The sequence below is a fragment of the Macaca nemestrina genome, chromosome 17, assembly GCF_043159975.1.
Source record: "Macaca nemestrina isolate mMacNem1 chromosome 17, mMacNem.hap1, whole genome shotgun sequence".
Lineage (NCBI taxonomy): Eukaryota > Metazoa > Chordata > Mammalia > Primates > Cercopithecidae > Macaca > Macaca nemestrina.
In genome coordinates this window covers 78,483,099-78,498,296 of record NC_092141.1, presented here as the reverse complement: position 1 = coordinate 78,498,296, position 15,198 = coordinate 78,483,099, and the positions used below count along the sequence as shown (strand labels likewise).

General features: G+C 40.0%; 1 long non-coding RNA gene across 1 annotated transcript in view; it reads right to left on the bottom strand.

The window, feature by feature from the left end:
• Positions 1-11,822, bottom strand: part of LOC139359676 (uncharacterized) — a 48,058-nt gene extending 36,236 nt beyond the window's left edge. The window contains exons 1-4 of the long non-coding RNA XR_011615964.1: positions 11,191-11,822; positions 9,539-9,769; positions 8,243-8,488; positions 5,915-6,011 (exon numbers count right to left, since the gene is read on the bottom strand). This is a non-coding gene — a long non-coding RNA (uncharacterized lncRNA). The remainder of the gene's footprint in view (positions 1-5,914; positions 6,012-8,242; positions 8,489-9,538; positions 9,770-11,190) is intronic.
• Between the last annotated feature and the right edge of the window lie 3,376 nt (positions 11,823-15,198).

Below are 15,198 nucleotides of genomic sequence, written 5' to 3'. Positions count from 1 at the left end.
GTCTGTCCAGCTCCAAAGCCTGCCTAGAAGCAAGCTTCATATCCAGTGACAGAAAAGGCCATCCAATGCAAAAAGCAGAAACCATAAAGGAAAAGATGAATAGGCCTAGCCACTTAAAAACAAAGGAAAAAATTGTATGGCAACAAAAAGACAAGTAACAAACTGGGAAGATATTTGCATATGTAAGAGAAAAATAATTAATACCCAATAGGAAAGTGATTCTTATAAATCAATTAGTAAAAGATAACCTCACAGGAAAAAACAATGGGAAAGGATTAAACAATTCATTAGAGACAGATGTTAAATAGCTCAGAAATATATACAAAGATATTCAAGTTACCCAATAACAAAGAGGACAGCCAAAGTAGCAAAGATTAAGAAGACAGGCCAACAAAACCCTCTGTTGGCAAGAGTTTGAGAAAATGGAAATTTACACACATCTCTGTAGAAACTGTAAATTGGTACTGTCTTCCTGGAGAAATGGGTGACTATAGTTGGTAATAATGTACTGTGTACTAGAAAAACTGCTAAGAATGTAGATGTTAAATGTTTTCACAACAAAAAAAATAAGTATATTGTGGTAATGGAGATGTTAACTAGCTTCATTTAACCACTTCACGACAGAGGCATATATCAAAACATCATGTCGCATACCATAAATACATATAATTTTCATTCATCACCTATAACTTAATTTTAAAAATTTAACTGTGTATGCCTTGAGTCAGTAATTACACATTTAGAATTTAATCTGAATGATAATGATAGAAAAGTTCACTCATAAATGTATGAGGAAAGTAGGGGCACTAATATTGATAATACCTCTCCAAAAATGCTTATCAATAGGCAACTGGTTGAATTATAATAGCCCAAAAATGAATTCCACTATTGAAAAAGATACTGCATGCTCATATATTTTTCTCTTTTATTTTTATATATTTCTATTTCATTTGAGATATATGCATATATTCATTTCAGAAAAAACAAACTATAATTTTTGAGATCTGTAACATACCTAGCACTTTACAAAATTTGCAAAGCAATTTCTCATATTTTATTTCATAGTAAAAACTAAGTTTTCTGTCCAATGATGTTATAGTGTGATATGATTTCATGCTAAAAGCAATAATTTCTCGTTTTGCCTGTGAATTTCTTTTAATTATTTCAAATATTTAAAAGTAGGGAGGCTGCCCAGGTGTTTGGGTTCAGCAACCATGATCAAAAGGAGAGGGAAAATGTGGTTTTCTTTCACTGCATTTCCCTTGAGCATCTTCAAGACCCTTTGAAAGAACAGCTGCCTATCCCAGGCAACCTCTCTGCTTAGTCTACACGGAAGAGATGAAATTCACTCCTAAAGTGTGAGTGTTTTCAGGACCCAGTGAACTGGAACTTTCAGCATCTTCTGCAAGCCCCGTTGGGCCGGCCTTTCATGTGAGCAGGAAGGAAATGACTGACAACTTTCTCGTCTTTATGGAAGGCGGACTTTATTTCCAGCTCTCAGGTCAAAAGGCAGCGGAAAGAAAACAAAATCACTAAGAGATAAAGGCTAAAAATAACGTCCTGTGGGGTGAATCAACCCAGTTTGGGACCCTGAAGACAGCAACAAGGCAAGGATGTGCGTAGGGCTACATCTGCGTCATCCTTCACAGGTGGTCGTGACCAGAATCAAAATGCCTGGGCAAGAGAGGAAGAAGTTCTGCAAACAGGTGTGCTGGAGGGAAGGCGTGGGGATGGGAGAGGAAGAAGCCACTGAGTCGATCCTGGGCTTGAAGCCCACACACTTTCCCAACAGTTCACCTCCGGGAGAGCCCAAGGGCTGGACATGGGCTCGGAAGGAGCTAAAATTTGATTTGGGGTTTTGTGGTTTGGGTGATGCACTTTCAGTTTAAAATATAAATAGATGTGTTTGTGCAGTTGAGCTTTCCTTCTCTTTGCTTTTAATTGTCACTTTAGAAGAAATAAGTCTATGATTCACAGGCTAATGCCAAAAAAGAAAAAAAAAAAGGAGTTCTCATTGGGTGATTTCCTAGTTTATAGGAAGCAATGGGGTAATGGGTTTAAAAGTCACCTGAAAGACATCCGCTATGGACTTTGATGATGAGTATAAGAATGATTCATTTCATTTATATAGCACTTTAATTGTGTTTTTAGTGACATTCTAATTTGGACATACAACTATCCTAGGAGACATAAGGTGATTATTATTCATCATATTTTACAAGTTAGAAAACAGAGGTCAGATAAGTTAAAGATTGCATGTTCCCTTATAGACTGAGCTATAATAAACACACACACACACCACACGCACGCACGCGCACACACACACACATACACACACACACACATACACACCAGGCAGAATCATTATTATTTCCCTAACTGTACCACTGGGCAAACCTCCAAGGGGAAAACTGGTATTAGATGCTGCTAAGGAGAATAGTGCAAAAAATAAATAAAAAATACTGAGTAGAAAAGTATGAGAAGGATTCTAGCCTACATGGATTTAAAAACAAACTAGATCCCAACGGGATTTGAGCAGTGCTACCTTACAAGGTCTTTCCAACTGGCTGCTAAATGCTTCCACCAGAATATGCCACTAGTCCTAGGCACCACATCTATATGCACTAAACAAGACTGATCATCTTTCTTTATCCTCCTCCTTCCTTCCATTTCTATGTTAATGATGTCACTGTCTTCCCAGGCTCCCAGACTCCAGTGAGTTTTCCAATGTATCCACCTTCCCTGCCTTCTACATTCAATCAGTCCTCTTGCTTCAACCACTGAAATGACTCTTATATGTTTTCTGTCTTATATCCTAATACAATCCAGGATTCCTCCCACCTAGACAAATGCAATAATTTATTCTCTCTTCTCACTGCCTCCACATCTAATACAGCAGCTCCAATTCATCTCATGATCTATTCCAGCCAATCTTTCCTTAAATGTGACCTGATTATAACACTGTGCTGCTCAACATCCTTCACTTGCCATAGAATAAAGTCTAAATTTGTTGGCCGTGACATTTGAGATCATTCATACAATGGTCTCCAAATGTACATTTACAAAGATCCCCAATTTAAACAACACTGTAAGACCGCTTTCCCCAAATACTTCCTCTTACCTCAATATCTACCTGCTCAAGATCACTTTACCCTAAATATGCCCTCTTACCTCAATATTTGCCTACTGAAATTCCTACATCTCCCTTCTTTGTCTCCAGAAATATTCACATCCTTCAAGGTCTAGTTCAGATGTCCTCTACTTGATGGAGCCCTTTCCAATTATCTGAGCCATTAGACACCCCATTCTTTCCTTCTGCTCCCACTAGACTTGGCATCTCCCTTGCACCGTCTATCACATTTGGCCTCTTAATAAAATTGTTTTGTTTCCTAATACATTGCAACCTCTTTCAAGGTTTTTATAGAGATCATATTCTATACTTTACATCCTGGAAAGTGCTTGACATAACCCTTTGCCCATAGAAGATACTTAATATATATATATCAGTTGTAATAAATTAGAAGGACTAACTAAAGCTGGTAGCATAACTTCCAAGTTATTGAAGCATGCAATAATAACACCAAGCTACTTGCAATTCCCCAGACACTTATAATGAAAGCAATAGCTATTATTTACTGAACACTTACTATATGCTGAGGATATCCTACGCATCTTCTAGCCCATAGCAACCCTGTGAAATTTGTCATGTTCACATTTTACATATGAGAAAACAGAGGATTAATAACCCCTACAAAGGTACACAGATGGGAGACAAAGGACAGAGAATCAACGTTATCTAATTCCAGAATGTGCTCCTCACCACCATGCTATCGCCACAACTAAAGTAATGGATGTGTTTTCACAGGTATCCTGCACAGTTTCCCTAAAGAGGTAATACTTTTTCACCAAGGCATACACATCCTCTTGCCCAACCTACTCTGGAGAACAGCTGGATAAAGTCATGATGGGTATAAACCATGGCTGAACACCAAGCTGTGAGCTAAAAGAAAACATAATCTAGAGCCCAAGAGTAGAAAAGGGGTCACCAAAGCAAGACCAAGACAGGAGCAGACCCAGTAGCTGATAGGAATTGAATCCAACAGACAGTGAAGCTGGAAACCTGACTTGGAACAGACAGGGGCAGGCATATGGACAAGTGCAAGGTCTGAAGAGGTCAGCAGTAGACAGGAACAAAACAAAAAGCTGACCTGCCAGGGGTCCAGAACACAGTCATGAAGAATGGGCAAGGAGTCAAATTCAAGCAACCCCAAGGCTACAGCTCCAGATGTGCTGATGTTTCTGGGAAGGCAGGACACAATCTCAAACATTATCTGACTTGGGACTTTTAGGTACAGTTAAATGGAAAGTCCTGCCCAGAGAAAAGAATGGTGTCTGGGGGGAAGGTAATTCAGAAACTTCCGATAATTTATTTTTATATCCCCAAAAGGCCATGGCACAATTGAAAGTGCACAGTAAACACTCCATAAACATTTGTTGATTACCTAATAGAGACGGAAGTTTGTTTATATGTTTTCCTCTTGTAAACACAAAGTAAATCATACCCAGTCAAGTGCCCCTTGCTTAAACTAGCACAACAAATCAAAAGTACCCTAACGAGGCCAATTCTTTTGTAGGGTGCAGAGTTGAGTCCTGCGGGAGAAGACTGCTCTATTCCCTAAGCCTGAGTAACTGGAAATGCCATACATCGCTGCCAGGGAATAAACAAAGATTCCCTGCCCACTTAAGAGCACTACAAGCATTCTCCAAGATATTATGATTTCAAGCAGCATTTGGGAAGCTAGCTTGAGTCAAAACTAGACTCTTCCAGAAAGACCCATTCCATAACAACACTTCAAAAACTCATCTTTCCCAGATAAGAAAATTCACTATACATCATCATCAAATTTCCCAAAAAATCCAAGTTATCTCTGTTATAGAGGTCAAAATTCAAGGCCAATCATTCACTCCAAATAGAACTTTTTCAGATGTTTGAAATTCCCACATGAGTTAGACCAGACAAGATAAACTCTGCCCTTAGAGATTGCAGGAGGGGGGGGTTTATCTTCAGCAATTTTCCCTTGTAATCTTTGCTCTCAGATATCCTGAACTGAACTCATTATTCTATTTCAAATAGTATCAGTAACCAAAGTCAACAGAGAAAAGATTATTTTTATTGTTTATGAAATACTTAATATTTATTGTATGATATTGAAGGCTTAAACAAAATATCCTTCTTCATGGGTTACTCTATAATAATAATACCACCTGTAATAGCTTCCATTCAGTCCTAAATAAATTCTCCCTTCCTGCTAAACAGGAATATAAAACATTAAAACCCATGAACAAAATTAACATTTTTAACTCGGTCATTTTAACTAGCCAGTTCTCTATTTATCATGGATGTTGTGACCTAATCATTACTTCCCCTAATAGGTTTTATTCCTTTAATGATTTTAATAGGCAAATCAGCCCCTTTTATGGGAGCTGGGATGATACACACATCCCATAACCAGTATCAGCCCTGTCTCAGTCACAAAACAAAAAGGCAACACAGTCATTTAAATCATAAATTAATACTCACACTTAGGCAAGGAAGAATATGTCCTAAGCTTTACCATAAGCTAATGGCCAAACTGTTAAGTCTACATAGATGTTTCTGTGAATCTACTGAAAAGTAATGAAAGTGTGAATATAGGAGAGGGTTCTCACTGAAGTCTAAAACATAGGTTAAAAATTATTTTTCCTTTACCCTTACAGAAAGGAGAGGAAAATCAGAAAATATTAACATAACCTAACTGTCCTATGGAATAAATGCAAGTGTCTCCTGATGGAAACATAGTTCCCTCAATACTGTAGTTAAGATGTTTTCCTCTAAGGCTAAGTAGAAGCAACAACATGGGTCTTACACACTTACCCATCAAAGGCAGAGCCAAAAACTGTGTTCGACCATCCAAACTCTGCTGGCCAGCCAACCTCAGACGTTCGTGGAATATTACTTCTCCTTCGCCTGACTGGGCAGAAGATAACTGACATTAAACACCTGGAACCCACAACATCATTCTTATCAGGCAGGCAGCATCAGAAAAATCTAACTATCTATTTACAGGAGAATGACCGCATATATAGAGTACATCCTACTATAAAATGCAACCTGCAGTTTAAAATTAAAAGTGGTTCTGAGTATACTTATACAGAAAGAGTTTCAAGAGATACTTGACATGTTACAAGCACGTTTATGTTTGGATGTGCAGTGGGATACCATTTACAGAAAGCCAAAATCACAAAAGAGCACAGCTCATCTAGAAGGATAAGCCAATCCAGCAAGAGAGTGCCAGGACTGAGGGTCGGCCATCAACAAGGGCTTTGGGTTTACTTGTATATTTTCACAATGAGAAGTACTGATGCATCTTTTATGTAAATGCCTTCTGCTCTTCTCCCCTTCCTCCAGCAAGGGCTTCTGGCCAGTCATGATCACCATGTTTAGTTGCAAGAAGGGTAGCCGCTCACGCAGTAAGCACCCATGATGGGCTATGTGGCGTACTATGTAGGATATATCACCTGTGTCCATCTTCTTGGGAGATTTGTCCTAGCACTTAGCTCTGGCTTTTTGAAAGCTACTCTATTTTTCTTTTTCTTTTTTTTTTTTTTTTTTTTTTTGAGACGGAGTCTCACTCTGTCACACAGGTTGGAGTGCAGTGGTGTGATCTCGGCTCACTGCAAGTTCCGCCTCCCGGGTTCACACCATTCTCCTGCCCCAACCTCTCGAGTAGCTGGGACTACAGGCACCTGCCACCACGCTGGGCTAATTATTATTATTATTATTATTTTTGTATTTTTAGTAGATACGGAGTTTCACCGTGTTATCCAGGATGGTCTCGATTTCCTGACCTTGTGATCCACCTGCCTTGGCCTCCCAAAGTGCTGGGATTACAGGCAGGAGCCACACGCCCAGCCCTTGAAAGCTACTCTTAAATTTCTTATCGAAATGACTCAAAGTTTTATCTGTTTGACCCATTGCCTTTCAACTTCTTAGAGAACGCTCCATTTCAATTAAACAAGGTAGTTTGTTGCTCACAGTACTATTTTCCTGCTCAAAGACCTTCTGGGGCCCCTCTGCTCCCTGAAGCTTCCTCTGGTGGTCCTCTGAACCAGTATCTTTTTTCCTGAATTAATAAATCTTTTAGTAGGTTTCCAAAGCACTTTAGTGAGTACTGCAGCTCATAAACTAGGATTAAAAACAACAACAACAAAATCTATGCCTTTTTTATTTCTTCCAGTTTGCTAGGCTTCCCCACAGCAGAATGACAGCATCAATAATTTACAATGATTCTCCAAGTAAACTAATCATGCAAACCACACTAATAAAACATTGTAAGCCTAGAACTGTGCTAATGACAACACAGTGGTTACAAAATTAATGATCTCCCTGAACTCTTTATCCAAAAATATCCCACAGCACTTTACGGTTTTAAGATATCAAGAACCATTTTCCCTCTGCACAAGCAATTTGCTAGCTTCCCCCAGAAAGCACAAATGGCCAGGATAGGAAGTGTATGCTTAAAACTGGAAAATTACAAATATGTGAACCAGCTCTTGAAATTCCCCTTTGCACTGGATTAGAGCCAAGGTAACGAGTCTTACGCTTCCAGCCATGCATGAAAGATGTTTGGGGCTTTTTCTAATCCAAGAGCCAGAGCACTTTTTCATGTTGACTTCCAGGGGACAAGACACTAAGTGAAAGCATATCTTGCCACATGATTGACTTTTCTATTTTTTCTATTTATTTAAATGTGTCATCACAGCTAACCACATCTTTCATTTTATCCCATCCTATTAAGAAATAGGATAAGAGATTTGAGCCCATCATTGGTTTTTTTTTTAAGTAAGGATTTAAATGATAGATCTGAAACAGAAGGAATCGTCAGAAGGCTTGAAATTGAGCAGTATTCAAACACGGGTAAAGAGCACGAAATACCACCAAATCTGACCACCCACCCTACATTCACTTATCAATATGAAAACACTTTGTCCACAGTAAAGGGCTTTGAAAATGTAAGATATTATTTTAAAGGCTATTATAAAATGTCCAACAAGGACTCTGAGCTAAGCATATCGTATAGCACTAAATGTAGTGTTGGTAGGCGCTTGCGAGTTTTAAAAATCGTTACTCATTGTTATTAAGATGAATAATTAGTGTAGCAGCTGTTGGTGAGCCAAACACTCATCTTTGATACAGACTTACCAGGAAGAAATGCCCATTTTCTCAGCCTCTCACCTCTCCCTTCCCCTTGGACCCCAAAGCCACACAGGATGGGCAAAGTAGATCACGTGTTCGATGCATTGTGTATGTGCAAATCAGCATGTGTACACATCCCACTCTTCTTTGAGGAACTTGCACTAAGAGGATGGTAAAGGAAGGAGCAAAGCTGACTGTCCGAGCTGACTTCCAATCAGGATATCCCAGCTGGAAGCAAGCCAGCTTCCGCTCCTTTGAATAAAGCAAGAAAGACGTGACCTTTCTTATAAGTGAATGAACAATACCATCGGCATGACCCCTTTTATAGTGTGACTCTAAGTCATTTGGTAACAAGTGAACTCCTGGAAAAGACTGGTCCGGCAATAAAGTCTGAATATTCCAAAAGGCTGAATGAAACTGCCTAGTCATTCGTCTTTAAAAATCCACTTTTAAGTATTTCCTTTCACTTCAATGATTACCCTCAGGAGTAGTAAGAATCTAGGCATCTCATACACTGCTGACAAAAGAATATGGGGGTGAGGTCTCTTGGTGTCTTCACATTACTTAACAGCAAAAGCTTTCAGAATGTCCTTAACCTCTAACGTAGAAATCCTGCTTCTAGGAATTTATCCTGAGTAAACATTTGTAACGTCACAAACACTTGGCTACAAGAACAATTTTTATAAAGCAATTTATAAGAAAGAAAAATTGCAAGACATCTTACACACACAGTAGTCAGAGCCAGTTATATTCACTATAGTACACTCATATGATCACATATTCTGCAGTTATTAAAGAATGAGTATGCTTATTAAGAGTAATAAGAGCAAACATGTTTTCATTTTGGTAAATTTATGTTTGTATTGGTTGTGTGTAGGACAGACACACACACACACACACACACACACAGGGATACACACACACATGCACTTTGAGAGTCTAAACCCAAAAAATATAACCAGAGTTATTTCTGAATGCTAAGATTGTGTTTCATTGTTTTCTACTTGCTTATCTGCATTCTCCCAATGAATATCTATTTTAATCATAATTTTTTAAAGTTATGTTAAAACTCTGCAACCCAGAGGAGTACAAGATAGTTTTTGTTTTTGTTTAGTTTGGTTACTGTCACTGCTATTTTCTTTGCTTCTGGTTCTTATGTATGCTTTTTGTTTGTTCGTTGATTTAAAGGTAAGGTGATTAAGGTATGTTTAGCTCATGGACAAAAGAGAGTTCTCCCAGTAGATTTCTACATTATCCTGCTTTGTATGCCTTTCCCTGCTGACCTGATGAACACGTTCTCACCTGCACTGGGAAAGAAAAATAACTTCAGGATGGAGAGTCAAAATAACCCAGATGAGGTTTATGGCCTGGGCAAGGATGAAGGCTGTTGTGTGGACCCTTATGAGCACAACTGAAGTTCCGGACTGGTTGGCAGTTAGCACACACCCTCCAGTTTCCATAATTGCACTTCCTTAGGCCACCGGTGTGAGATCCTTTCTCTACCCCTCCTCCCAAGGGGTCATGAAGTTAATCCTGTTAAAACACACACACGAGATTAAATCATCTTTTCATTTTTCAGACAAGCACATAACACCACCCTGACACTGAGCAGATCGCCTCCAGCTGCCTTCATAGGATGCTACTGGAGACCAATCTTTATAACCAGAAGAGGAGGAGGAGCTATTCTAACCTGTCGTTTTCTTCCTTTACATCACTTTTTCCTTTTAGGTCATATCCAAAAAAGGAAGGTAAATATATGTTTTAAATCATCTGCAGCAGTGTCTTAAATTATGTCATTTCTTAAAGAAGGAGGAGGAGGAAGAGGGAGTAGAGGAAGAAATAAGAAAGAAAACTGGAAAGAGAGGGAGGGAAGTGAGGGGAGGAGAGGGGAGGGAGGGGAGGGGAGGGGGAAAGAAGAAAGGGGAGGGGAGGAGAAGGAAGGGGAGGGGAAGGGAAGAAAGGGGAGGGGAGGGGAAGGGAAGAAAGAGGAGGGGAGGGGAAGGGAGGGGCAGAGAGGGGAGGAGAAGGGAGGAAAAGAACATTAGTGATTGTCTTTCTGGTTCCTTTTCTACTGAAGCTTCACCTATAACTTCTTTCTATGAGATCCACTACTAGGCAATTCTGAGAGCTCCAGGGAACAGCTGCAAGGACACATTTCTGGCTAAATAAATAAGGTTTTCTATCTTGATTTATTCATTCAGCAAGAACATGTCTCCATGTCAAAAGCTGACTTAAGAATCTTGTAAAAATTCAGCAAGTATATCGTTGCATTTTTTTTTTAATTAAAAGGATTGTGTGACAAGGGAAGCAGTGTTCTACAGTTTATCAAGAATGAGTAGAGGAATCACTATACGAAGTATAATTTATCCCTTTTTCCATATCTGACTATTCTATGTACTTTTTTTTTTTTTTTTTTTAAAGAGGGAGTCTTGCTCTGCCGCCAGGCCGGAGTGCAGTGGCGTGATCTCGGCTCACTGCAACCTCCGACTCCCAGGTTCAAGCTGTTCTCCTGCCTCAGCCTCCTAAGTAGCTGGGATTACAGGCATGCGCCACCACACCTGGCTAATTTTTGTATTTTTAGTAGAGATGGGGTTTCACCATGTTGGCCAGGATGGTCTCAATCTCCTGACCTCGTGATCCACCCGCCTCGGCTTCCCAAAGTGCTGGGATTATAGGGGTTGAGCTACCGCGTCGGCCTTTCTATGTCCTTATTTTGTAGAATTCCTTCCCGTCTGCTTAAATAATCATAAGTGATGAGAAATCTACCAAGCATAATATGACCTTTCATTTGCAAGTGTGTACCGCCCAAAGAAATATCATGGTGCCTTCTTCAGAGTACACAGAGAGTACTCTTCAGATTGTAGGTCTGGCTCAAGAAGAAACTAAAGAATGGAGAGCTGTTCCTAGGCAAGTTGGAGGCTTCTAACCCCCACCCACTCACCCCCACATCTTACCCAACATTCTGACACGGTCACCCAGACCCCTTGCTCTGCAGTGAGACAAATTCACAGGAAGTCAGTATATTCCTCAAGGCCTACGCGCAATAAGAACAAACAGAGTCCACTTAGAATCCTCCCCAAACCACAGCAATTTAATATCAAGGGCACCAAAGAGAAAAACAAGACAATTCCCATTTAGGACATAAATGAATACTACTGTTAAATATGATTTTTAAAGTCAACAGACAATTAGGAAGGTATTTTAAGAACATTCGCCATTTAGATCTAACCTTTTGAAATTGGTGTCACGGTGGCCAAGTGCCATGGGGCACTCAGCAGCAGACTATTTACCAAGAGGGATCTTGCTCAGACTTCATTTTACTTTGTGATGCTCACTGTATTACAGGAGTAAGTGAGGATCTGAGGACAGCTTTTATTCATCTGGAGGGACCCAAGAGTTTCTGTAAAATAATGTGGGAAAATCAATAGGTACTAAAGGAGTATCTCGTATCATTTCCATATTAATGTCAGTTGAAATAAGAAATAAGCATGTATATAGCTCAGCAGGCTTTTTCTTGGTAATTCCACGCTGGTGATCTCTCTTACGGGCGTAGCTACTGCTCTACAATAACAAAGAATTGGTGGATAATTCAGCTGTTTTACCCAGAGAGGGTGTGTTTTGTTTTGTTTGTATGTTTGTATTTTTAATTTTAAAAAGTGCGTTCACAGCCAGGTGCAGTGGTTCACACCTGTAATCCCAGCACTTTGGGAGGCCGAGGTGGGCGGATCACCTGAGGTCGGGAGTTCAAGACCAGCCTGGCCAACATGGTGAAATCCCGACTCTACTAAAAATATAAAAATGAGCTGGGTGTGGTGGTACAAGCCTGTAACGTCAGCTACTTGGGAGGCTGAGGCATAAGGATCGCTTGAATCTGGGAAGTAGAGGTTGCAGTGAGCCAAGATCGCACCACTGCACTCCAGCCTGGGTGACAGAGTGAGAGTCTGTCTCAAAAATAATAATAAAATAATTAAAAGTTTATTCAATGTAGTTTCTGAGTGCACATGGTGAGGACATGTTCTGTAAGCCTATTAACTAAGAGTGCCTTCTCCAATTAAAAATGCAAAGGGGATCTTTCCATTTCCATGTTAAGAGAGAGCAAATAGAGCAAAAATTCTATGCACTCAACTGATTGTTTCTTCAAGACTTAAAAACCTCAGAAACAGGCCGGGCGCGGTGGCCCAAGCCTGTAATCCCAGCATTTTGGGAGGCCGAGACGGGCGGATCACGAGGTCAGGAGATCGAGACCATCCTGGCTAACACAGTGAAACCCCGTCTCTACTAAAAAATACAAAAAAATAGCCGGGCGAGGTGGCGGGTGCCTGTAGTCCCAGCTACTTGGGAGGCTGAGGCAGGAGAATGGCGTGAACCTGGGAGGCGGAGCTTGCAGTGAGCTGAGATCCGGCCACTGCACTCCAGCCTGGGCGGCAGAGCGAGACTCCGTCTCAAAAAAACAAACAAACAAACAAACAAAAAAAAACAAAAAAAAAAACCTCAGAAACATATTCTGATTCCAGACATCCATATAGCTCTTCACCATAGATGAGTCAACTCATTTCAACAATCACTTGCCCCCTTACACAAGGATGACACTCGATGACGTAGGAGATACACAAATAAGTGTGCTCATGAGTTTAAAGTACGTTGCCTTAGAGAGATTTTTCCAGCTGAGGCTGGTTTGGGTTTGAGACACGGGGGTAATACTTGCTTCCTCCATGATTACTAGAAATTCTCTCTTCTCCTCCATCTCCATACCCTGGTCTGATTAGTGCATGATAAGATGCATGTGATCCTGCCTTGTGCTGGCCTAGTGGAACTTCTAAGTCATTTCCAAGATCTATTAGGTGACTTTGGGTGACTTTAGGAGTTACCAGAAAGAGGGGGAAAAAATGATGGTAGTCTACCTACATAGGTATGGCTGAAAGTACCTGAGCTGGGAGTCAGAAAAATGATAGGTTCAAATCCTAGCTTTTTCGTTTTATTTATATTAGGCAATCGGTCTTTTTGAACCTCAACTTCTCACCTATAAAAATGGAGGGAAGTAAAACTGGTCTCTCACACTGGTTGTAAGAATTAAATGCAATTACATATAATCATTTAGTTACCAAGAAACAATACTAATACCACATGCCACTCATCTATGATAGTAATTTTATAACTGTTAATTCAATTATCATCAAATGTCAGCCACTGAGCTGGCATATATTACTTTACTTAATCTTTAAAGCAACCTATAGAATTAGCCTCATCTTACAAGGGAAGAAACTAAGATATCTAAAGGCGAAGAAATCTGCCCAAGCTTGTACAGTTTCACACCAAGAAAGTCTGACAATAAAATCCAGGTTTGACCAGTAATCTAGACTCATCCCTGCGGAACAGTGCCTGATCATTGCCAAGCGATTCGTAAGTATTTACTGCTTCTGCAAGAGAGTCTGTTCCCTATTTTTAAAAGTTAAATCTAATTGATATTTTACCTATTGTTATTTGCCCCTGGAATAAAGAGAAATCATTATAGGAGAAGGAGGAAGAGGAATTTACAATTTGCTCCACTGGGAAATATCATGAGCGACTGCCAGGTTTTCGCCCTCCCTGGGTGCACATCACAGCAGCCCTTCATAATATTTAGAAAGGGGCTAGGCACATGGCTCATGCCTGTAATCCCAGCATTTTGGGAGGCCCAGGCGGGTGGATCACCTGAAGTCAGGAGTTCGAGAGCAAACTGACCAACATGGTAAAACCCCCACGATTCTATTAAAAATACAAAAATTAGCCTGGCGTGGTGGCGGGCGCCTGTAATCCCAACTACTCCAGAGGCTGAGGTAGGAGAAGCGCTTGAACCGGGGAGGCGGAGCTTGCAGTGAGCTGAGATCGCGCCACTGCACTCCAGCCTGGGTGACTGAGCGAGATTCCGTCAAAAAAAAAAAAAACTTTGCAAGTTGGTGTCTCATAAATTATTCGGTTATCTTAGGAAGTATAGTGTCCCCCCTGCTAGACTCACTGTAGTTGTACTAGAAATGCCAGTGTTCGAAGACGGCTCAAACGCCAGGTACTTGAATTCGTTCTTTCGTTTGCCTTCTTCATAAGACACGGCGGAATGTTCCTGCGTCAGTGGGTTCAGGGAATCCTGTGTGTTTTGCTGCCCCCTTGTGGCTAGTTTAAAAGTCTCTCAAGTGATTTATAACCTGGATTAAAATTTTCCAATTCAAACTCCTCACGGCAGAGGGTTAAGTATGCATTCTTGGTATCATTGCCTTTGATGTAAAACATGCATATACACTAGCACACTGAATTTTAATTTATCTCTGAATGATAGAGTGATGGCTAAATTCTCAACTGCACTTGAAAGAGATCTTTTAATTCAAACTTCCACAATGTAGGATATTTCTTTTCTCCAAAGTTTAATATTGGAGCTTGATCATTCACCATATTACCAACATAAAATTGACCCCTATACACAAAGGAACAAGAGGAAGATTGTAAACTCACCATTATGTTACCTGCTTCCTAGAAAGATGTTAAGCAATTTTGATATTTTAAATTGAGAGAGAAGAGAGAACACCACACAAGACAGAAGACACAAATCATTTTAAGAGTTTTTTCATCAATGCTGTGGAGATGCCAGAGATCGCAGCCACAGCTGAGAAGCGGATCAAGAAAAGAAAACACTAGAAACAAAACTGATCAAAATATGCCTAAATTTCTAAGAGAAATATTTATCGGATAGTTTAAAATCAAGTTAGTTAATTTAAACATTTATCGACCTCTTCTCTCCAGCTTTTCTGCACTCATTCATATTCACACGATTCCTGCAGAGGAGCCTTAACATCTAAGGGTTATTTCCGAGAAATATGAAACAGATGAAAAACTAATATTTTAAGAAACTACAATTATATTCTGTGAAACAATAATCAAACATTTGAAAAGAACTTTTTGCTGCTCCATTTTTTGTCAAAATTTACTCTCCT